Source organism: Notothenia rossii, assembly GCF_949606895.1.
Source record: "Notothenia rossii genome assembly, chromosome: 5".
Lineage (NCBI taxonomy): Eukaryota > Metazoa > Chordata > Actinopteri > Perciformes > Nototheniidae > Notothenia > Notothenia rossii.
The window spans coordinates 84,301,652-84,325,175 of record NC_136903.1 but is presented as its reverse complement, the minus strand read 5'-3'; the positions used below and the strand labels follow the sequence as shown (position 1 = coordinate 84,325,175).

Genomic DNA, 23,524 nt, shown 5'->3' with positions numbered 1-23,524 from the left:
ATTAGTTTCTGTTTGTAAAGCTGTGTAAGCACTGCTCATTTCAGTCAGGGCAGACAAGTAAATCCTTATTCTGCTTCACGAGGCACAGAAAACTAGCTGTTTTCTCCCAGCTCTTTCCACCACAGTCTCCCTCTAGTCGGGATCTTTTAAGCAACAGTGCCTTGTTCTGTGTCTGCCTGTGAAGACATGTTGACAGCAGTGGAGCTGTCTGATCTGATCCATGTTCTGATCGGACAGATGTCAGTGTAAACATCTGAGCCTAGTCAAACCATCTTTGACATCTCTATAACCACTCTGAGAGATCTTGGCCTTCATCTCCCTCTACTGATGGATGTGTCGTATGTAGTCTTTGGTGAAACCGGCTTTCACCAAACAACGTGGCTATCCACACACAAATGCCATTGTTTCGTATGTGCTAAGAATACACTGGAGGACCTTATAAGCTCAAGTGCATCTCACCGTCGAGGCACGTCCACAGCTGCTCTCTGCCCGATCAGCTCTGCCAGCCACTCATGGGCATCAAAGAGTGGTGGGGCCGGACACCTGTGCCCGTCTGTTCATCTGGAGAAATATAAAAGCCTTAGACCTCTGTCAAGGCCTCCTTCTCACTGTGAAGCATATTCATAGATAGATTAACACATTTGAAGCCTTGCACACAGCATGCAGGAGGAATTTCAGCTGTGCGACTACAGCCCAAACCAGGAGAGACATCATTTCTTTTGACAGGATTCTATTTGGCCAAAGATGACATCCAAATAAACCTGCAGCATTCAGCAGACACCTCAGGCTGCAAATGGCAAAAGTGATTTACTTTCCCTTTCTCTCGCTAAAACAAAAGGAGTGACAGATTTAATATAAAAAAGCGGAGAGAGGGGGAGGAAGAAGGGAGCTGGATTGGAAAAGGCTGTGGGTGACAAGGCAGTGTGACAAGCGTGGAGCAACTGAGAGAAAATGCGCCACCTGGCCTTGTCCTTGATGTGAATAAGACGATGATACATCAAAAAGAGACAGGGCAGAAAGACGGCTATTACCCAGGCGGGGAGGAAGATGAAGAGGAGGAAGAGGAGAAAGTGACTATTTTTAGCAGATGAGTAAATATATGCCACGGGTTCATTTAATATTCCTTGCCATAGAGCTCTCCTTTGTTAATGAATCATGTTTTATTAGTTCCTGTCCTTGGCAGGGTTGTAATGGCATTTCGAAAGCATTCCAGCAACAGGATCTTGTTCCCACGTCGAAAAAAAGAGCAATCAGGCCACTCCATCCTCCTCCTCCGACAGAGATAAGATTGAATGTCTGTCGATCATGATGAGGTTTGACCGGGAGGGTAAATGAGTGCTGTGTGAGGCCGTGTTTTCGTTGATTGGCTGCATTCTCCCCGTCTGGCAGGAGGCTGATTGATTTCAGGGGGCTGAAACCCCGGCTCTGCCCCGATTGATCCCTCATCCCCAGCTCCGTCTCTGCCCCAATTAAGAGTTCACTACCCCGGCACTATGGACCACTCCTAATGAATACCACTTTCCTGCCAACGTCTCAATGTTGCATTCATAACGCTCACCGTCTCCAATGCTTTCCCTCTTCATTACTCACTTTTGTCTACTAGTGCTGCTCAGTTCCAGGAGAATGTAATGCTCAGCCGCACCCGAACAATATCGCTCGTATTGGTAATCAGGTCGTTTTTTGGGACGGGACATCAAAGTTAGTAAAGGAATCCCACAGTTCATTAAACATAAGCTTGAGGTAGACAGTTCAAATCCCTGTACATGGCTGAGAATCAATTGCTTCACCAGCGGCCAGATTTTGAGGATGAGAATGAATTGGGCTACTTTGGATGCAGAAAATGTGTCTGAGAGTCGGGCGAGGAAGATTAAAAGATTCATTCGATCAGAGTTTGATCAAACACAGCGGAGTGTGTGAGAGTAGACGACGTGAGAGAAACAGAAATCCAGGCGTAGGAGCCAAAAAGCTGTCTGACTCAGAATCTATTTAATTGCCAGGTAACTAATACAGATACAAGGAGTCTGCAAGTCTTCCTGTCTCTCTCCAGAGCTATTGCCACATCAATCTCTTGATCTGCCCACCTTCAGGGTGAAGTCAGAAAAAAGAAGAATTTCAGAAACAGGTCACTAGTGCCCCGACGCACCCGGCCTTAAACTCGTAATACCACTGCTTTGGTGGAGTGAGAAAATCCAATTTCAGAGATCTGTAATACCATAAACCTTATTAGGCACAACAATAGCTGCTACACCCTGAGGGAGAGGCATGAAGGAGGGAGAGGGAGGGGGGGGGGGGGGGGGAGCGAGCGGCGGGGGGGTGGGTAACTGCAGTTTTGACCAGGCCAAAACACAAGGATTGAGAAAGGGTGACGAAGGCAGAAATAAAGATTAAGGTAGAGCCGGAGTGAAGCAAATCGGAGAAATTAAGAAGACAGAAGTGTTCTGGCACGGATGCACTTCTGTTAAGTTACCATGACGAAGTACAACGTGATGAAACGGAGACACGCTGAGATTCACGGGGTACAATTTTCAACTTGCCAGTCACAGCGCACTGCTGATAATTCTTCTCCGCTGTTTCAGTGCTCCTACATTTTTCATTGTTCTTCTTTTTGTTTCATTTGTTTCTCTTCTCGCTTTATAAGCCTGAACAGAGCAGACGGCTTTGGCCGAGGTTTTGTATATTTGAAAAGAATTCCAGCACAGAAAATAATCTGTTTATATTTGGTTTGTACCACCACCGCTACATCCTGCATTCATTTAATCGTAACATCAATGGGCCACTTAAACTGCTGTTATCAGAGTGCTCTCATTGATTGTTTTCCTAAATCCAGGAGAGTGGGGTGTGTCTGTTTGTTTGGCCTCACTAATGCACACCATCTCAGCACGCACCTCACTGAGAACCAGTGGCGAGCAGCAGTGGACACGGGGTCATAAAAGACAGCACAGAAGGAGTTTAAAGCATATTGATCAATAAAAACACTTAAAATCCATATGTGAGGAACTCAGGTGGTTCGAGATACAGATGACAGTAATAATGGCGATAATTACACCCGTTGTGAGAGGACTTTGCTTATCAGACAAATATAAACTCTGCTTTGAAGTGAAGTCAGATTTCGGCTGTGCTCCAAAATCTCCCAATCACTGCTCTTAGCAACGGCAGTTAATTCTGTCATAAATTATTCACAACTGTAACAAAACTGTTGCAAAAGGACACAGATAACCCCGGGATCTAAAAGCTGATTAGAAGAGGAGATTGGAGCCTGGATTTCATACCAAAATTGAGAATATAGAAGGGCTTTAGTGACATCTCTGCCGTTTGGTATTGCAAGTGAGAAGAGGCCTTTATCCGCCGTATCTCCTGAGACGGACGGGGCAGTGAAGCCTGTACTCTGTGGCCTGCAGGGTATAATTACATTTCCCCATGGGGCACCTCCGCTGCTTCAGCTCAGACGTATAGAGGGAAGAGATTGAAATCTGATTGAACTCGCACACCGCAGTCCAATAGCTGTTCCCACGTGGGGATCACACTGTGTACAGAGAAACAGGACATACAAACACACACACACACACAATCACATGCACTTCTAAACACCCGGCAACGTGCTTCTCCTTATTTGCTCCTATCAGCCGTAACCTGCTCTGCGCTCTCCGCACACTGTTGAGAGGAGTGTTTGATAGGCGTAGTCAAAGCGCCCCTGTGCCTCGCTATCATTAGAGCTGAGAGGAGCAGCAGCAGCAGCGAGATTTACACACTGATGTCTGATGCCGTCTCATCGCAGGACCTGTTAAAAGCAGCTCATACATACAGATGAACAGGGACTCAGCATGCCAGTTCTACCCACTGTCAGGATACTTCTAACGTGTGTTGGAGTTATGTTCCCAAGTTTTAAGATAAAATGCATGAATAAATGTAATCTGGATTAGTGTGTGACTACTTACTTAATGTATGAGAACGCATTTCAATATAGATATCTATTGAAGCAGCACAATTACATGAATCATGCACCAGAAACGCTGATAAATGACAGTATGTAATTGTTGCTAAGAGGTCTTTTCGTGTTTTTTCTCCTTTTTTTTTAACCAGTGACATATAATGTATGAACACCCCGGAAACTCAGCTATCTTTATTTTTGGAGTAAAGACTCGTGAGGGTATTTGGCAGAATGATATGCAATACGATTAAGTCAAGACGTATTGAAATATCTCTTTCTGTCAGCTTTTATGGGATCTTCTCTTTTTCAGTGTGTCAACTGTTCTACTGGGGAAAAGAATATATCGTCACGACTATTTCAGTCTTTCTTAGACTGCTGTTATCTGTTATCGTTAAACAAAAAATGTGAATCAATAGTGGAGGGGAGCAGGTGGAGGAAGCAGCTCTGAAAGGGGCTGAATGATGCGAATGGGAGACATTAGCTGTAGGGCCCTCTGGACCAACCTCGCTGTGTCGAACCACAAAAGGTCAAGTCGGCGGTGAGGGGAACATAGAGCCATGTCACCTTGGCTGCTGCTGTCACCGATATCTGCCACCTGTCACCGCGCTGCTGCCCGACCAGAAATGCATCGACAATGGCTTTGTCGATAGCACTTCCTCCTGAGGGTGGCGATGGGGGAACATGTCCTCTGCTTTCATCAACAGCTTTCATCAACAGCTTCGGCGTGCGGCATTAGCATACAATACATATTCATGGCGGAGTCTCCCTCCGTCTGCATCGCCAGCCCTCATGCACATTTTCCAGCAATTTTTTTTTACAAACGGAATGTCAAGCGCCCCATTTTCGAGTCCCACATGGCCTCTAATGTATTCCATGCACGGCTGCTGAAAACAACATCAACAGGTCTCAAGGTCGTCATTCCCAAGCATTGTGTGTGTGTGTGTTTTTTGTGTGTGTCAGAAAGAGTCTGTGAACAAGATTGAAAAAAAGATGTGGGAGAAATAAAATGGTTAAAAGCTGTAATAAGGGTGTTTGTGTGTGTGTGTGTGTTGAGCATAAATTCATGCAGGGTGAGTGCACCAATTGTATTTTTGGTTAATGCAGTGGAAATAAGTGACTGTGATTTTGGTGCACTTCCCAATACATTAGTGACGGTAACCATGCATTTAGGCTTACTGTGTGAATATAAATCAAAACATTATTTAGATACGCGTGTGCACATGTGGGTTTAAGCGTGTGTATGAGTGTACGTGCGTGTGTATGAGTGTACGTGCGTGTGTATGAGTGTACGTGTGTGTGTGTGTGTGTGTGTGTGTGTGTGTGTGTGTGTGTGTGTGTGTGTGTGTGTGTGTGTGTGTGTGTGTGTGTGTGTGTGTGTGTGTGTAACATGTGGCTGCAGTCTCCACATGCCCTGGGACTGGCTGACAGGTAGACTAAGCAGGTGCATCTTCCTCCAGTCCACTGGCCTCTCAGTGAGAAAATAGGCCAGTTGATGTGGGGGTTAGAGCTTCATGGCAGAGTGCGCTGTGATAAATAATGAATGCTTAAAGAACATATCTCTGAATATCTTCTTTACTTTCCACCCATCCCTCCATCTTTGCATTCTTTCATCCATTCAGCCATATCGCTACAAACAGCAAGGGGCGTTCAGCTGTCTCCATCATAAATATTTTAGCCTGTAGGTCAGTTTTCGCCCCCCTTCATCCGCTCTGCTGCTCTTAACAGCCGCTTGGTGATGACACAGCCTTTTGACCCATAAAGAGATTGACAAAACACTGATAGTGAGTACATTGACTTGGCTTCATAGGCTAAAGCCGTGCCGGCTGCACAGTATAGCAGCAGCTGCAACTGTTCAAATGGCGACTCCTGAATGAACGCTGTGTGCCGGATTCCTCTTGGATCTCTACGTTAAGGTGCTCTTAAGGTAAACAATCCAAAACTAAGACGGTCCTGCCTTTTAAAAAAGTAATATTTTCACCGTTTCTGTTGTTGCTCTTATTTTAAACAGACACAAATATTCAGCAACAGTAAGGATTTTATTCGGCTGAGTAAAAACAAAGCAATGCTGAGACAATGAATGTTCCATATTTCAAAACACCACAGGCTGTGAAACAGGAAGACAAAGAGAACTAATCACAAATTGGATTCAACACCACACCTAAGAGCTGTGAAATCTGCACTGGCTACTTTCAGAAAATGGATTTTGAACACAATGTAATGTAACGCCCCACTAAAGGATGCTACTGTGTACAAACGCAAACACCCTTTATAAGTCAGGGGAAAAAAACTAATGGCGACACAGCACATGTCGACAGAGTCCAGCCTAAAACTACCAACTTGTTCCACCAGATATAGAGCAGCTTCTGTCCACACTGCTCTGACTCAAAGCCAGATACTCCTTTAAAGAGTCCAGTGCATCTGATCTCAGCATATTTCTTTAACCCTTATGAGGTGCGCCGTTAGGGACTCCATGCATAAATCTCAGAGGCGAACAGAAAGGATAGGAGCATTCAAGTGTAAACTAGGGCAAAGCTTCAGCACTGTACCCTCTAGATATGCTACTCTGGAAGCAAGTCCTGCGGAGGAACAAGCGCTCACACACTGAGGGCTACACATGCTGCTCTCTGACATCTATCGCCAACACACACACACACACACACACACACACACACACACACACACACACACACACACACACACACACACACACACACACACACACACACAAATTCACACACCTGCTCTGGTCAGTCCAGTAGCATCCAGTCCAGTCCGGTCCGCTCAGATGCGGAGTGTGTGCTGACAGAGTGAGGAGCTCGTCTCACCCCCCATGCAGCCCGGCGCAGACAGCTCACTGTTATAGATGCACTGACAAGTGAAAAGAGGGAGGCGTGGTTTCACATGAGATAAATAAAAAAGGGAGGGAAAGAGGGAGGAGAAAGGCTCCCTCAATCTACAATTCAATGTTTGCTCTCACTCCCTTTTCCAGCATGTGTCCTCTCCTCTTTTAGTTAATTCCTGCTGTCTATCGATCCTTCTCCTTTTCCATCCTCCTCCCTGTCTGTTGTTCCTCACTGACCCACTAACTGTGTTGTTTCCTGTTCCTTCTCTCTCGCCTTGCCACATTCACCTCTTCCTCTCTTTCTCTCTAGGCTCTGATTCACAGGGCAGTAGTGAGTGTGTGTGTGTGTGTGTGTGTGTGTGTGTGTGTGTGTGTGTGTGTGTGTGTGTGTGTGTGTGTGTGTGTGTGTGTGTGTGTGTGTGTGTGTGTGTGTGTGTGTGTGTGTGTGTGAGAGAGACAGTGTAACAGGGTAGCTCCGGCCATCTGTTGGAGCCAGTGAGCTTCACCTATTCACAGTCTCATAAAGGCAGAGGCACACAGAGTGCGAGAGAAAGGAATGGGAGGGAACGAGGGATCAATCTTAATGCTGCAAGGGTGGGGAGGGAAGGCACAACCTGGCACACACACACACACCATATCTATCAGGCTGGCACCTCAGAGGCGACTCACTGGGTCCAGGCAGCACAGGGGATTTGGCTCACGCTGCACGGGCATGAGGATAGAGAGGAAACCGTCCCTCACCCAAATCAATTTATACAAAAAAGGCATGTGGGTGAGTTCACACACAAGCACACTTTCACACAAATCCACAAAAGCAATTTCCTCTTTGACAAAACAAACAGGATCTATCAAGACGGATAATCCTACAAACTCAAAGGGACAAGGGGTAGGAGGACAGGCGGCAAATGTACAAACTCACAAAGAGACACACCAAAGAGAAATTATAGGCATGTTTGAGCCAGGTATTTCTCCCGTGTGCCGGTGTCACTTCCTATCCCCGACCAGGAGGTGAGGGCTTGGCAGAGGGCGGGGGCATCCATCACTGTCCGCACCAGCCGTCCCATGATGGATGCGCCTGTTTATCCCTCTCTGCAGGTTATTTAGATGCAGTCACAGCCAGAGAGATTAGTGATGGAGAACCTCTGCACCTCCACCCACCCCATCTAATCAATAACACTCTTATCTATTATCTGCATTTCGAGGTATTTCTCCATGGAAATTTGACACAGAGAGAAAGAGATTAATTGTCCAACCCCTCTCAGTGTTTTCAATTACGACGTCTGCAATGGATCATCTGCCTGTCAGCTTGGCACACTATGGTATTTGTGTCAGTGCAAAGAAATGGTGCTTAAAAGAGAAAAATCTAACAGCATTTGTCTGGCCATGACAGTCTCAAAGCAGATGCGAAACAAAGTATTCAGCGCGATGGGATTTGCATGGCATTTGAGGATATAGAAAAATTTCCTGTTTTATCGTGTAGGTGCATTCAACGCTAATCCTTGAGCAAAAAGGAAAGTACTGTCACTCAAGCCAATCGGAAGCATGAGCCCTTGGTAAGAATGGATTAGCTTGTTCTAATGCTATTCGTAATCATCTTAAAATACTTATACAGCTGGAAAATGTATTTATTTCTCCGCTTGTATGCATATCAGATGATGTCTGAGACTCAGAGACCGCTTACATAAAGGAGCCATCTAGCTGTTCTGACATGCTGGATTACAGACAATGCTCCAGAGACGGCCATGTTTTCTGAGCAGTGCCGACATGCCAACACAGCAGCCCAGTGACACCACTTTAGGACATGGTTTATTCATGCTCCCACTCTGCCTCGCCCGCTCTCACGCACATTTAAGCTGTGTCATGCCTTAACTGTAATTGGGTTCAGAGCAAAAGACGTACCCTCCATATTAACTAACTTTTTTCTTTTACTCCATTGAAAGCCATTTACTCACATGTAAATATGCATATGTCTAGAGGAAAGTATGTGAACAGGTGTATGCAAGCGTGTATGAATGTAAATGTGTGAAATCAACCCTCTGTTTCGTTCGACCTACGATGACATAGGAACTGTATGAGCCATTGCTTTGTTATCAGCTTTAATATAACTTTAATATACAGTATATTTCTGCTTAGATTTTAATCTGTATTCATTCCTTTCATTTTGTATTTCAGTTACATTTTAGTTTTTAGTGATTTCATACTGTATGTAAAAATATGAGTTCTGTTTAACGAAAAAAGCCAATAAATAAAAAGTATTAAAAGATATTTATTTAGGAACCAACTAACGTAAAGTCTTCGTATTTGAACAACAGAGTTATAACTTCTAACCCCACTGGCTTCCAGGAAAGAAAGACGAAGAACAATAAAACAAGATGCTCACGAAGAATACACCTTTATTTGTATTTTCTGTTTCCGGTCTCATTGGACACAAAGTGAGGAAGGCCTTGTGTGGGATAGTGGCGAGGCAGCTGCATAAACAACTATGAATGATTTCTATTCTGATAATGCAGAAATACAGCGAAGCACTATCCCACTGAGATCTTGTCCTTGGCTGGGATTGCGCCTATACAAATTATTATGTTTTTCCTTTTCTGCACAGTCTGTTCCAGGCTGATAAAAATATCCCCTGTCAGCTGGTTGTATGGAGAGAGGAGGACTCCAGTACAAATGAGGAAGACCTCTGCAGTGTCTCCTCCTTGTCAGCTCTCCCTTTCTCTGAAGGCACTCCAACTATTATTCTCTTGGTTTGGGCTAGTTGGTTCAAGGATCACACACACACACACACACACACACACACACACACACACACACACACACACACACACACACACACACACACACACACACACACACACACACACACACACACACACACACACACACACACACACACACACACACACACACACACACACACACACACACACACACACACACACACACACACACACACACACACACACACACACACACACACACACACACACACACACACACACACACACACACACACACACACACACACAGAGAGAGAGAGAGAGATTCCCTTGGTGAATCTGTGTGCGAGTGTGTCCTATGGGGAGACAGCTCTACATCTCCATGGCTACATTATGAAAAGAATAGACAGAGAGAACAGACAGCCGCGGAGCTGACAATGTGGCTACTCAAGGAAACAGAATTGACAGAAGTGAGGATGAGAGAAGTCCTGGCTCCATGAAACAATTGTCCTGAAAATAGCACAGCGGCTACTGCAGGTGGAATAGTAAAAGGGTCGTCTAACCTCTGGCGCAAGTGGCTTCAAAGGCAGACATTATAACTCGTCCTACTGCTCATCTGGTATAGATATACTACACCCATGTCCCTGGTGTGTTAAAATACAATGACCGGACCCAGCACACACACACACGAACATCAGAAGATCAAACATATGTTCCAGAGACAGCTTTCTTGGCAAATTACAGATGCATATTGTCGAATGACTCTCATTCTGCAGCTGTGCTCATTGCTCCTGGATGTGTGTCTTCCTCTTGTGTTCCCGTGTTGCAGAAGGTCGCCAAAGTGCCAGGCATGCATTACCTAAATACCCCGACTTCATTAGAACCTGCTAATGATGCAAACAACATATCATCCTGTCATGTCTAATGCATTCTGCTCTTATTTATTTCCTCATCCCTTTCACCGTCACATTACATGCTACAGTTCAAAACATAAATAGTTAATAAGTCAGTTACGAGCATCCATCGTTTTCCAGCAGTCGGTTCCATATCCTGAGGTGCTGCTATAATTCATTCATGAGTGTCCCACAACTCTGAATGGTACAATTAAAAAGAATAGAGGGGCTGGCAAAGTTTCTCACATCGCAGATTTCAGATTGTATTGCCAAGCTTTTGGTCATAGAAGTTTTTCAGATTGAGGAAAGTCTAAATAATTCTCTGACTAAAAGCTCTGCAATGAATTATGAAATCTCCTAAAGAGCAACTGAGAGAAAGCCATTATCCCGGTTAATTGTAATACAGCCCTTCCCTTCAGCACTTTCCTGAGACATTTTGCAGTGTGTGGATATTTTTCAAGTTATACAGCAACTCTGGAAGTGACAAGGACGAATGAAAGACGTAGACATGCAGACAGACACAAAGCAACTGAAAAATAAGAAAGGCCTATATGGCATTTGAGTATACTGTTGTATATGCATCTTAAACTGTGCTTGAGTATGTTGTGTGTAAATAAACTATACTTCAAAATGCAACTATGCATTTGGTTGTCCCAGACTGCACCGCAAAAGAAAAACAAAAGAGTAAAGTCATTAGTAAAAGTGAAAATGTCTGAATCAAATTGAAATAGGTTGGTGCAGGTCCTAATCCCAAAATAAGAAATCAACAGTTCTTTTTATTCGTTTTTCTTTTGTTTCCCAAAATAAGCTAACGTCTGAAGCTTTTATGCATCTTAAAAATGACAACGTGGCTAAGAGACTACTAGACGTTATCACGGCAAACAAAAGACCGCCTTTAGCTTAGTGTAAGAACAACCGGTGTTGATGTGAAGCCATGATACAACCGTCATGTAGATGTTTATAGCATTTTGTTAGCTATTTGATTCTATTCTAAGAGTGGAGTTAATATGTAGATTATCCTGATGAACAACATGTTTCAATATATCTTTTTACCAGAGATCTTGTTTTCTGCAATTTCCCAAAATCCAATGTAAAAATCCCATTTGCTTTTTGTCAAGTGAGGTCTTGCAATGCTAACTTTCGGGTTGACCTACAAAAATACTTCATCACGGCACCACTCTATAGCCAACTCGTGATAAGCAGCAATGACAACAATAGCATCACGGATGGCTCAGTTCGTTGGGTTGCCCTGTTAGCTATTTACTGAATTATAGCCATGGAACTGAGTCATCTAAATAGAGCAAAGCAATACTAGATGTTATTAGCCCCACCTGTGTTCAACATATCATTGCAAACAGAAACAGTCCCTGAAGTTAAAGTTTACATGTTTTCATTTTTTTCCCAAGCTGGAGCTTTATTGACATCCCACACGGCTTGTTTAATTCCTTGCAAGTACAAAACAGTACACTACATTGATTTCTTGTTTACTCTATCTGCCAAAACAGCATGCCGTCAACACTGGAACATGGTGTGCTAGCACATAGTAATTAGTATTGGGACACCCTGCCAGTCCCACTAATGGAGGCCATGTTGTTTGATTATCAGCCAGCAGGGGGAGGTGTACTTAGGCCTGAGGGGAGTATACTGCATCTTCCACTGAGCATTAGGGTTTGAAAAAACAACATTATGCATCGCTTTGAGGTGGAAAAGACAACTGGAGGAATTAGGAAAATAGGGTGGTATCTGATAAATATCTAATTGTTTTCATTTGAATAGTAATGCTTAAAAACGGTCTGCTACTTTCTGGTTTGCTCGTTTTCCTGCACGTACTGAGCTGTTTAATCAGAATGTAGCCTTGGGAATACATTTCAGTCTTTGAAATAGTGCTTTGTTGTAATTTTTAAATGTATTTATTCATTGTTAAAAAAAATATTTCAAATAACTTTCAAATCAAGTCATGAGCAGAAGGGGACATATTATGATGTAACATTGCTGGGAAGACAGGTGAGCAATATTTACTCTCAATGATCAAACTAGTCAACTTTCTGTCTGTTAATTAATACACATTCAAGGAATTAGTGTTAGTTAAAAAATTGTTGGATCAGGTTGACACACACACACACACACACACACACACACACACACACACACACACACACACACACACACACACACACACACACACACACACACACACACACACACACACACACACACACACACACACACACACACACACACACACACACACACACACACACACACACACACACACACACACACACACACACACACACACACACACACACACACACACACACACACACACACACCTCTCCCATCTGTCTCTGCGCAGCAGGCTTTGCAGAGGTTGGGAAACCGTTAGCAGACCGTGGGATCCTCGGATCAAAGAGCGGCCCCCCGTCGAGGTCTGTGGTCCCGAGGAACACAAGCCGCTATGGGCCAGAGCCAGCATCGCAACTCCAGCTAATTAACTAAACTCCCTTTGACGCCATGTTATTTGCATTACTAATGTACAGCACACTGCGTTATATCTGCCACACATATTAAATAAGAAGCACTTGTGGGTTTGTCTAACAAGGCACCCTGGTGTTTGTAGAACAAATACATTTGTAATCACTTTAAAACGTTATGAGGGCGGCCACATGGAGGAGATAAATTACACTGGAACCAGAGTGAATTTGACAATATAACTAGATTAAGATTTGTGTGAACTTCCTCTGTGCACACGTTTGACTTTTTGGTTTTATTTTGACATGAATCTGCACAGGCATGCTTGTACTTCTGCATGCAGCACACAGCCACAAAGGGCCCTTGCTGAAAAGACACACCTTGCCCTTTGTGAAGTCTGAAGTGCCCTCCAGTTCTGGCTTTCAATCTCAGCACTCTGGAGTGAGAGAAGGGCCTGAATTATAAATCAAGGAGCTTTAAAGCGCTATGTAGATTAGCAAGCAGCCGTGTTTGGTGTCGTCAATAATTAATTACTTGTTGGTACCAGAGTGGACCTTGCTTCTTTTTTTGTACGGCTCTCTGTATCTGCAAACAAACAGTCGCTGGCATGCAATGGGATCTGTCTGGCTGTGAGAAGGGCTGCTGAAGAGTCTGCAGCAGGGGGGCATGCTTATAATGTGTGATGTCATTTTGGTGACAGCCAAGTGTCCAGAAAGATTATATAAAATCTCAACAGTGAGGATATAAGGATATGGTGTCTGTGTGGAGGTGCAGCAATAAGGTATTTAAATCAAATGCTACCTGCTGGTCATTAGTTGTGTTTGTGACAGAGAGGAGGAGAGTATGGAGACTTACTTTCTGTGGACCACAATGCAGTCTTCAATGCAACACAAAGTCAAAACAAATAAAACATGGATGTCGAGTAAACCAGAGTGGGCAGCTTGCCTTTTTACTTGATATGCCACTTTCGCTGTAACACTGTTAATTTCCCCGCTGCAGGACTAATAAAGGATTTAAGATTCTCATCAATTGTGTCGGACAGACCTTGATTGGTAACAGACCATTTATTGTGTACGAGTTAACATTTAAGATTTGATTTGGGTCGGGTAATTGAGAAAAAGTAGAAGGCATACTTTATTAATTTCTGGAGGGCGTAATTCAGCTTCACTATGTTGTTGTTTTTCACATTACACCCTTAGGCCCGATATACACCCATGCACAAACAGGACCTGTACAGATGCACTAATGAAGAGTTGTCAGAGAGAGGGGGCTGCTTGTTAGGAGCCCCGAGCAGCCAGAGGGTTGTTGGCAGAATAATCAGTGTAACGTCCTCACTGTGTGACAGGCAAATGGTAAAAACCAGCACTCTGGCAGCATATGGAGCATTTGCCAAAAGTAACGCCAGCCCGCAACAACAGAATGACACCTGTACAGCAGACTATCACAACACAGCAGACCATGAAGTCTCTCCATCGTTTCTTAAAAAATAAAAACAGAGATCTCCTCTCCTCATCTCAGCCCTCTGGCCGTCTATAGGCTGCTCAGAAACAGCCCTGTAAGCAGACTGAAGACAAGCGGGAGGATGAAATCGCATCTCCCTCTCCCCTGTGAAGGGCAGAATGATGAATTGTGTAAAATCTTGTTTGGCACCTCATATTAAAAAAAGTGAGAGATTAAGCCAGCACCGCAAGGGGCAGAAAAGAGCTGATGTAGACAGAGAAGAGGAGAGCCCATTAGAGAAATGTCTGTCTGTCTTTCTCTCTGTCTGCATGACACCTCGCCCTTTAATGAGCTGTCTTAAGTCAAACAGGAGAAGTACCAACACAATAAATTACCGGGCTCATCGCTTCCTGTTTGCCTCCCCTCAGACACGGCTAAGTAATCTTCCTATCTGGCCTAGCACCAGCCAGAATGAGATTCTGTCAAATCACATTCTACAATACTTAGGTCCATTTGCATAACCACATTCGATGTTTCCAGTCAAACGGGTAACAAGTTTTTTTCTGCAGTTAATTAGATTTTGGAATTACTTTTCCAGAAAGAAAGAGAAGAAAAATAACAAGAATATTTCACTTCCCCTATATCCCCATTTGGAAGTGACAAGATTAAACTGTGTATAAGGGTAATCGCGTGGCAGCGTAAGAATTAGAGCGAGAGAGAGAAGGTATTTTGCTGTTAAGGAGCTATACTCCAATTTCAGTCTGTTTAGTATGCAGGCTCTGAACTGTTCCCTCTGACATGGCAAACCTCATTAAGATAGAGCAAACTAATTCACTTGAGGATGAAAGCTAATTCTTCATATCTTTTTTTTCTTCTTCTCAGAGATATAGAGACAAACTCAAATTGGGTCTACGGGGTACTGGCGATTGAAGGTGGGGCTCTTATCAAAACACATTTAACTGTAGACTATAAAGAAGGACGTAACCTTAAGATACCTTTGAACTAGTGCTGTTAGAAATAGAGGAGGCTGAGCTTTTGTGCTGCTAGCCCACTCTGGACATCACTGTCAAGAGCTTGGACATCTGAGCAGTATGGGATCCTTCCACTCAAGTGTCCATTCCTGCTGATAAAGCATGGGTAACCTTTTATGAAGGAGCAGAGAGGAGGGAAGGAATGAAGGATAGAGGAAGTGCCGATGCTGGGCCAGAAATGGGCAGAAATCCATTAACCAAGCACTCAGCATGGGATATGGCATTTACAGAGAACAGCCAAATGCCATGGCAATTAATCAGGGTGTTGAATGCCAGCTGTATCAATACCCCATGCACAGGGTCATGAGCACACAGGAAAAAGGGCACACAAGCCTCTCAAAATAGAACTATAGTTTTCTCTGTTTTCAAGAAAAACATTATTTGGATAGAGCACTTTGGATTGTATCTTAACTTAAAGTGGACCTATCATGCTATATTTGAATAATATATTGTAGGGCCATACCTATATAAAACATGTCTGTGAAGTTTTTTTTTCAGAATACCAAACAGATCATGCATTTTAGCCATGCCTCATTTCGCTCTTTTCCAACCCTGTTTTTGCAAGGGCTGATTCTGTGAGAAGTCTTCTTCGCTCCTTTTTTGGCAGACAACAGCGCCACCTACAGGCCTGGCATATGTACTACAGCGTCTCCAGCGTTTTCGAGCAGCAATGGCCGGCCGTGGCCCAACCCCCCATTCCCCTGATAGGGGAGAGTTGCCCATATAGGCGGAGCACCCCTTTTCTGACGTCAGAAAAATTCAAATCTGTATCAGCTCCGTTGCAGCCCCGTTTTTAGAGATTTGGGTACAGAGGAAAAGAGAGAGGGTTGTGTTTTCCTACACTTGGTGAGTTCCCTGGCACACCGGGGACACATATTCATGTATAAAAGACGTACAAAAGTGCATTTTGCATGATAGGTCCCCTTTAATATAGCTTCAATGTCTCAAACTAGGACACAGACAGAGGAATGGAATGAATACATCGCTTACACACTGTCACAGACTAAGGCCTGGGAGATGGCACACATTTTACTCTGCAGGGAGTTGCAAATTGCTTTTGAATAACCAAGGTCTAATTGACAGGAAAAGGATGCTCTGTCACTTCGCTGGTGCGGCTGTCATTAACACATTTTTTCATTTTGTACGTGCTCCGAGTCATTATTGTTTTGTTGGCCCCGATCCCTCGCCGGTGCAGTGAATATGTTTTAAAATGGTTGTGAGCAGAATGTTGTTATCTACACAACGCTCCCCGAGGGGAACAAAACACAAGAACAATTGGCTCATTAGAGGCAGTAACACTTCAAACCACAATATGGCTCGAACACACTCGGAGGAGAGGCGAAGTCAGCGTGTGAAGAGCACAGATGGATGGATAGGAGAGACTCGGGGGGGTGGGGGAGACAAAAGAGACACCAACATAGGAGAATCAACCTTGTGTGTGTGCAAGAGAAATCTACTGCAGAGGTGTGGTGACATGAGGCTAAAGAGTGATGGGTGACACATAATTAGATTACAGTAATCTCATCATAGCATGTACTACCTGCAACAACATACTGTATGCTTATACCATACAGTATTGGATTACCTTGGTATATTTACTCAAGCATAACACTTAATTACAAGGACTAGTACAAACTCAAGCTACTTTGCTCAAGCTATTCTATGCGGATTCAGACAAATATTGTACTTTTTACTCTGCTACATGTGTCTGATAGCTTTAGTAATTTTTTGTATTACAATGTTCATCCCCTTCATACCCACTGGAACTGTATAGATTAATATGCAGTATGGACTTGGGACATGTAGAATGTTAAATTGTGTAAATAAGAATATACATAAATAAACTTGAGTGAGACTGGTATTTTTACTCAGGGTTCTTTTTCTTTGGGCAGCACTACACTTCTACTCTTTTCTTTTCAAACAAATGTTTCTGACATTTGTAGTTATTTCTAAGAGTTGTAATATAACTCATTCAAAGCAAAACTAAATAATTGATGTAGGATTATATATGACTAATTTAACACCTTACTGCAAATAGGCCTACACCTAAGGTACAAATGTTGATACAGAATTTATGGAAGTGTCGTTTTACATTGTTGGATTAGTATAGTTGGTCGAGTATCACTCTGAATTCCTCCTCTTGCTATCAATAATACTTTCCTACCTTGCACAGGGATGACCTCTGCAGTTGTTTGCTGGAGACTTTGATCTGCATCAGAGCAGGGAGCTGTTTCACTACAGGACATCTATAAAAAGAATAATTCAGAGAATGAATGACCTTACTGTGAGATCCATACTGAGACACAGATTCCCAAAAACACCTAACTAACAACAGTGATCTGTTTGTGAGACAGACAGACAGACAGACAGACAGACAGAAAGACAGACAGACAGACAGACACACAGACACACAGATAGACAGACACACAGACAGACACACAGATAGACAGACACACAGACAGACACACACACAGATAGACAGACAGACAGACAGACAGACAGACACACAGACAGACAGACAGACAGACACACAGATAGACAGACACACGGACAGACACACAGATAGACAGACACACAGACAGACACACACACAGATAGACAGACAGACAGACAGACACACAGACAGACAGACAGACACACAGACACACAGATAGACACACAGATAGACACACACAGATACACAGACAGAGAAACACTGTCTGGAGTATTTTATGACAGACCCTAGTCTCTCTCTTTTCTCCTTGGCTTTATGTCTTGGTGCACACTGGAAGAGGCTCAGGCTAAAACAGTACTTGAGGTCTCTAATGTTCTGTTCAGAGATTAGATTTTCCCGCACATATCATCTATAATTCATTCAGTCTATTGAATCGCCAAACATCACTCACAGTCTATTAATATCAAGTCCACAGACTAACAGTGTTATCAAAGTGTCTCTGCATGGTGACACGCAGCTGCAAGCACTTAATTTCAAGTGTTTTGTTTGTAGTATTTTACATTTTATAATTGCATACATCCAGAGGTGGGCGAAGTACTCAGATCTTGCACTTATGTAAAGCTACCAGAGTGTAGGAATACTCTGTTATAAGTAAAAGTCCTGCAATAAAAATGTAACCCAAGTTAAAGTACAAAAGCATTAGCATTAAAATGACTGATTATGGAATTTAGCCCATTTCATTATAATGTATTATATATGTGTGATTATACTTGATGTATTAAAGTGTTATCAAAGCAGGTAAAGGTGCAGCTAGTTTAATTACTTTGTATGCTGTAGGATAGCTTGGGTATTTAATCCAGGATCATAAATCTTATTTAAGTTTTAAGTATATCAAAACAAATCAAATTTGCAAAGTAACTAAAGGTATTAATACATGTAGGGGAGTAAAAGTACACTTGTCACCTCTGAATTATAGTGGGGTAGTTAAGCAAACATTGAAATACTCAAGTAAAGTACAAGTCTGTAAAATTGTAGTGAAGAACAGTACTTGAGTAAATGTAATTAGTTATTTTAAACCACTGCATACATCTTTAGTAACCAGTAAAGTGAACGTTACACGAACTACCTTTTTGTTTACAGGTGTGTTGTAGGCTAACTGGTCTCTAACTGGCCTATAAATATTCGCCCCTACATTTATTTGATACTTTGTTAACATCTTCAGAACATTTTTACAAATATTTTTCACACAGTTGTCGCTCTGGAATTCATTAATAAAGACGAACTGACATTTGTTTCGCATATTGTAGCGTTGACTTACTGTTTGTGTGTCTTTGAACCTCTCTCCTGTCCATCCTAGCATTGTTGCGCAGCGACCTCTACTGATTATTAACGATGTCTACACACTTGAGTTAATACAACTGCAAAAACAAATAACTGAACAAAAAGAGGACATTAATAGTTAAAAAGTTAAGTCTGTGTTTTTTTCCAAAGCAACGTCGTCGAGCTAAAAACATGCTAACAGCAGGTTTCTGTGCTAACGGTTACAGCAGCGCATTGATATTTTAGTTGTTATTCGGTCACAGTTGTACTTTGAGTGGTGATTTTACCATAGGTCTAACACAGGCCAGCGTTGGGTTTTTACAAGTTTTACATCAGATAGTTTAAGTTGCAATAGTAGGAATGGTAGCATATTTGTTTCAAGATGAAACAAATACTTCATTTGAAAATAAAGAAGCAAAACACCGACATTGACAAGTTGTACTTACCCATTTGACACACAAGAGGGGGCCACTAGCTTGGATGATTTGAACAAGTAGTGCAAGTCCAAGCAGGTTTACAGTTTTTAGTTTCATCCGGCAGGACATGGAAACAAGTGTCAGTGTATCTATCTACCCTGTGAAAAAGCATTTCCAGATAACATAACAGTAGTTTTTTGCTTAGTTGACTAATCAGTTGAATTAATACATTTGGTGTGTGGCCTAATAAAAAAAATTACATGTTTATATCAATCAAGAACTCGACTTTCCTTCCTCCAGCTGATAATAAAAGCCTTTGAATGCCATCATTACAAATGTCAGATTTGTAGATTTATGTAAGGTGTCAATATAGATTTGATTTGTTTTTTTTAAACAAATATCTAAAACACTAACGTTCTTTGAATGCTTGAATTGAGTAAGTGGATCAAATAACTTTTCGTGGCCAAACTTGACATGTTTTTATATAACTTTAAGAGATCAATATATAGTTGCACCGTATTTTTTACAAATCAAAATACACAAAGGACTACACCATTTTGACAAATCAGAAAACTCCTTCCGGTTTTCAATCAAACTCAAGGCGATTGAATTTGTGTGTGAAAATGTACGGCTATTGGATCAAATAACCAGTCTATAACCACAATGAATGGCTGCTTCATTATTGTAGAGTCAATTGCTGCTTCCGTTTATGACATGTATTGACAAGATTAAGTGTACTGACCCTTACATGGGTGAGAAATCTCCACTCAAGAAGATTTGTATCACCAGCACACTTCATCTACCCATTACAGCTGCAAAGCAATAGGTGTAAATGAGACATGACAGCAGCATCTGACATCCCCATTGCCCAGGAGGCCAGAGGGGTGTGTGTGTGTGTGTGTGTGTGTGTGTGTGTGTGTGTGTGTGTGTGTGTGTGTGTGTGTGTGTGTGTGTGTGTGTGTGTGTGTGTGTGTGTGTGTGTGTGTGTGTGTGTGTGTGTGTGTGTGTGTGTGTGTGTGTGTGTGTGTGTGTGTGTGTGTGTGTGTGTGTGTGTGTGTGTGCGATGGAGGTTTAGGGGGGTCTGTTTAGATTACATAAACTCATCCAAGAGCCATGGGAGAGCAGGAGAGAGAGGAGTGCAGTAATAACCTGTGGATCACTTCTCTCTGAGTCAACATCAAGGCTCAGTGTTTATTTTTCATTATTTCCCAGAGGCACTGAGCTCCTGGAAGAGAGGCCTCCTGCACATGAACAGGGTCCCATCCAAACTACAAGCGCAACCTTCAACAGCCCTATTTTCTGTCTTGAAAATGACTGTAAACACAAAGGAAAAAATGATGGCTTCACTCTTTGTGTTTGCGTGTTTTCTCGAGGTGACAGTATAAAGCCAGATGGGAAAACAGCCTACACCCATGGAGAGGAGTCGTAATCCGTTTAAATATGTCTCTGAGAATTGTTGTTGTGATAGAGATGTTATTACAGGCATTACTGTGAGCTTGACAAGTATCCCCTGACAATGGTTTGGTTCACTGTCACAGGCCCAGTGAGTTCACTGTTGACAAAAAGAGCTGGATGATTAATGGATGCGTCTTTGTAGTTTTAGCGTCGAATAGACAGAATCAAAAGTAAAAACAGATCAACCGTGAGTGAGAGGAAGAGAGGGAGATGCAGCTGCAGAGAGAAGAAGTTGAGTGAGAGGTTAAGGGCCACCTGCAAACGTAACAACAGTCGTAAAAAATCTAAAGGTAGTTTGTTACAGACCAGTTTAGCACACTAAAGCAGTTTACAACTGGAGGTGATGCACAGTAAAGCGTTTTACACAGTATCTGTGATGGCCTGGTTTGGCAGACACCACTTATCTATCTCCCAAATTAAATCCTAATGTAGCCTTTGACAAATGGTATTCAATTTTCTTTAAACCCCATGGTTCTTTGGTACGTCCATCTGTAATTATGTAAAGAAAGGTAGAAATTCACTGACATTTAAAACCTGTTAAGCCCTGAGCCTGTTTTTCAGGTCTCAGGCTCGAAAATGACATTCCCAGAACAAATGACCATATCTTCCCTTCTAAAAGGGTTAAATTAATAATCTTTTTTCTCAAAGCAAGGTTACACCTGTGAGTTGGATGTAGAAGTGTCAGAATCAATATAGATGTTTTTATTTTAAAGTAAATTCAGATTGAACACAGCAAAAACATTTAAATTATTGTGTCCGTCCAAAGAAAAAAATTACTTATAGTGAAAACCATCCTTGAATGATGGGATGGTAGACTAAAAGCTTTAGGAATCCAAACTACAACATATAATAAGTATCAAGATTGATGCAAAACAAGTGAAATTTGACGTTTTTAGAGAGATTTAGCAACAAAAAAAACACTTCTGGGGTCATTTGGGTGGATTTTCCATATCTCTGGCCCCCCTTGGTCGATTTTGCTGATTGACATCTCTTTCTAACAGTCAGAGCCAATGGAATCGAGGGGAACTCCCACATACTCCTTATTTGTTAATGTGTGTGTGTGAGACTGCCGCATAGCCAAGACCGGAAGCTGCGATAACTCTGGTGGCTACCATTAGCAGCTAACTTTTACCCTCCGATTTTTACATTAAAATGGAATTATGGATTATAAATTAAAAACATTATTACCCAGAAACATTATCAAACTATAGATTAACCGATTCAGCCGCGTTTTTTCTTGTTTTAATGCCATTGAACAAGTCTTTTGATCAGATTGACAGCTACGGTGAGACGATCTACCGTAAAAGCTCCGTAAAGGTACGTGTTGTGATGTCTGTGTTTGCTTCCCCTGTCAAGAGTTCGGATCACTCAGTGGTGATATATATACCTAAATAATCTGTGGAACCTCAGCTTTAATTGGATATATTGTATGTGCAGCTACAATAAGTAATAAGGGTACTTTTATCTTGAGTTCTGTGCCAAAGTGCATTAGCATTTTTCGCTCAGGGGTCATTTAGATGCTTCTTATGAGACTTGTGTTTTGTTTTGGTAAAAGTGGTTTGTATCGTCAGTTAGCTGAGATTCTTCCCGTTAATCTGGTATAACACATTAATAGGTTCTTAAATATTAAGATCCCCTGAGACAAAGTGCCGTGAAAAAAAAAAAAAAAGTACCCACCGGCGGGGACCTTGGGGCTTAACAGATGGTTACAATTTCCCACTTTTAGTTTCAAACTGTGGAATTTTCCATTAAGAGACTGCAGCGATTTTATATACTGTAGCTGTATCGAAGAGACAAAGTAAGACGTGATGCATCAACTCCATGTAACTTTGGTGGAACGGCATTCGTTTCTCTTCATCTTAAACGTTTTCCATAGTTAGCTGATTTAAAGATGTTATTATAGGGTGCATTGGACTTATGCAAGCTTAATATTTTTAGAGCAGCTAAGAATGAGACATCATAGTAATCTAAATTCTATCCAATTGGCTCAGAGAGGGAGAAATAATGTGCATATGCACTGTGCAGGACAATACAGAGGCCAACTGTGTAGAACTTGACCCTTGTGCTGGGTGAGCAACTTTAACAGGAATGGTTTGAAGCCATTTTTGATATACAATTCCCTTAATGCATCTATGGAAACAACACACACCTCTCCTGGTGATGTATAGGGGGTTTGTGATAAAACTATTTATTTTATATATTATAAAATGTTATTGTAAAAGATATCTCATGAAGTATGTCAGTCCCTAATGTCAGCTACACAGCAATATGTATGTGAACATTAGCCGACATTAGCCATTGGTCATACAAGACAAACTGTAGTATTAAAACTAATTGAGTGATGAAGGGTGAGTTTTATTACTTAAGAATCTCAATTTACAACTTTATAGTAAACGGATCATTTACGGATGGATGGATTTGATCAAAGTTGCAGATAATACAAACAGCAATTCTCACCCACTATGTCTTTGTAATTGCTTTTCCTCACACCCTTCTTCATAACTTCATCACCACTTTATCAGCAGTCAGATCATATACACACTACTTCTCACCTACTGCAGCAGTGATTGCTTTTT

At 42.2% G+C, this 23,524-nt stretch overlaps 1 protein-coding gene across 7 annotated transcripts in view; it reads right to left on the bottom strand.

The window, feature by feature from the left end:
* Window positions 1-19,541, bottom strand: part of sulf2a (sulfatase 2a) — a 45,431-nt gene extending 25,890 nt beyond the window's left edge. For 3 of the 7 annotated variants that reach the window (XM_079681384.1, XM_079681380.1, XM_079681386.1), the window contains exons 1-2: window positions 19,076-19,329; window positions 17,488-17,569 (exon numbers count right to left, since the gene is read on the bottom strand). The gene's annotated coding sequence lies outside the window, so the exon portion shown is untranslated. Of the gene's footprint in view, window positions 1-6,666; window positions 6,797-17,487; window positions 17,570-19,075; window positions 19,330-19,523 lie in introns of those variants that run through there. The other 4 variants (XM_079681382.1, XM_079681381.1, XM_079681383.1 and 1 more) reach the window with 3 other exon arrangements.
* Window positions 19,542-23,524: the final 3,983 nt, after the last annotated feature.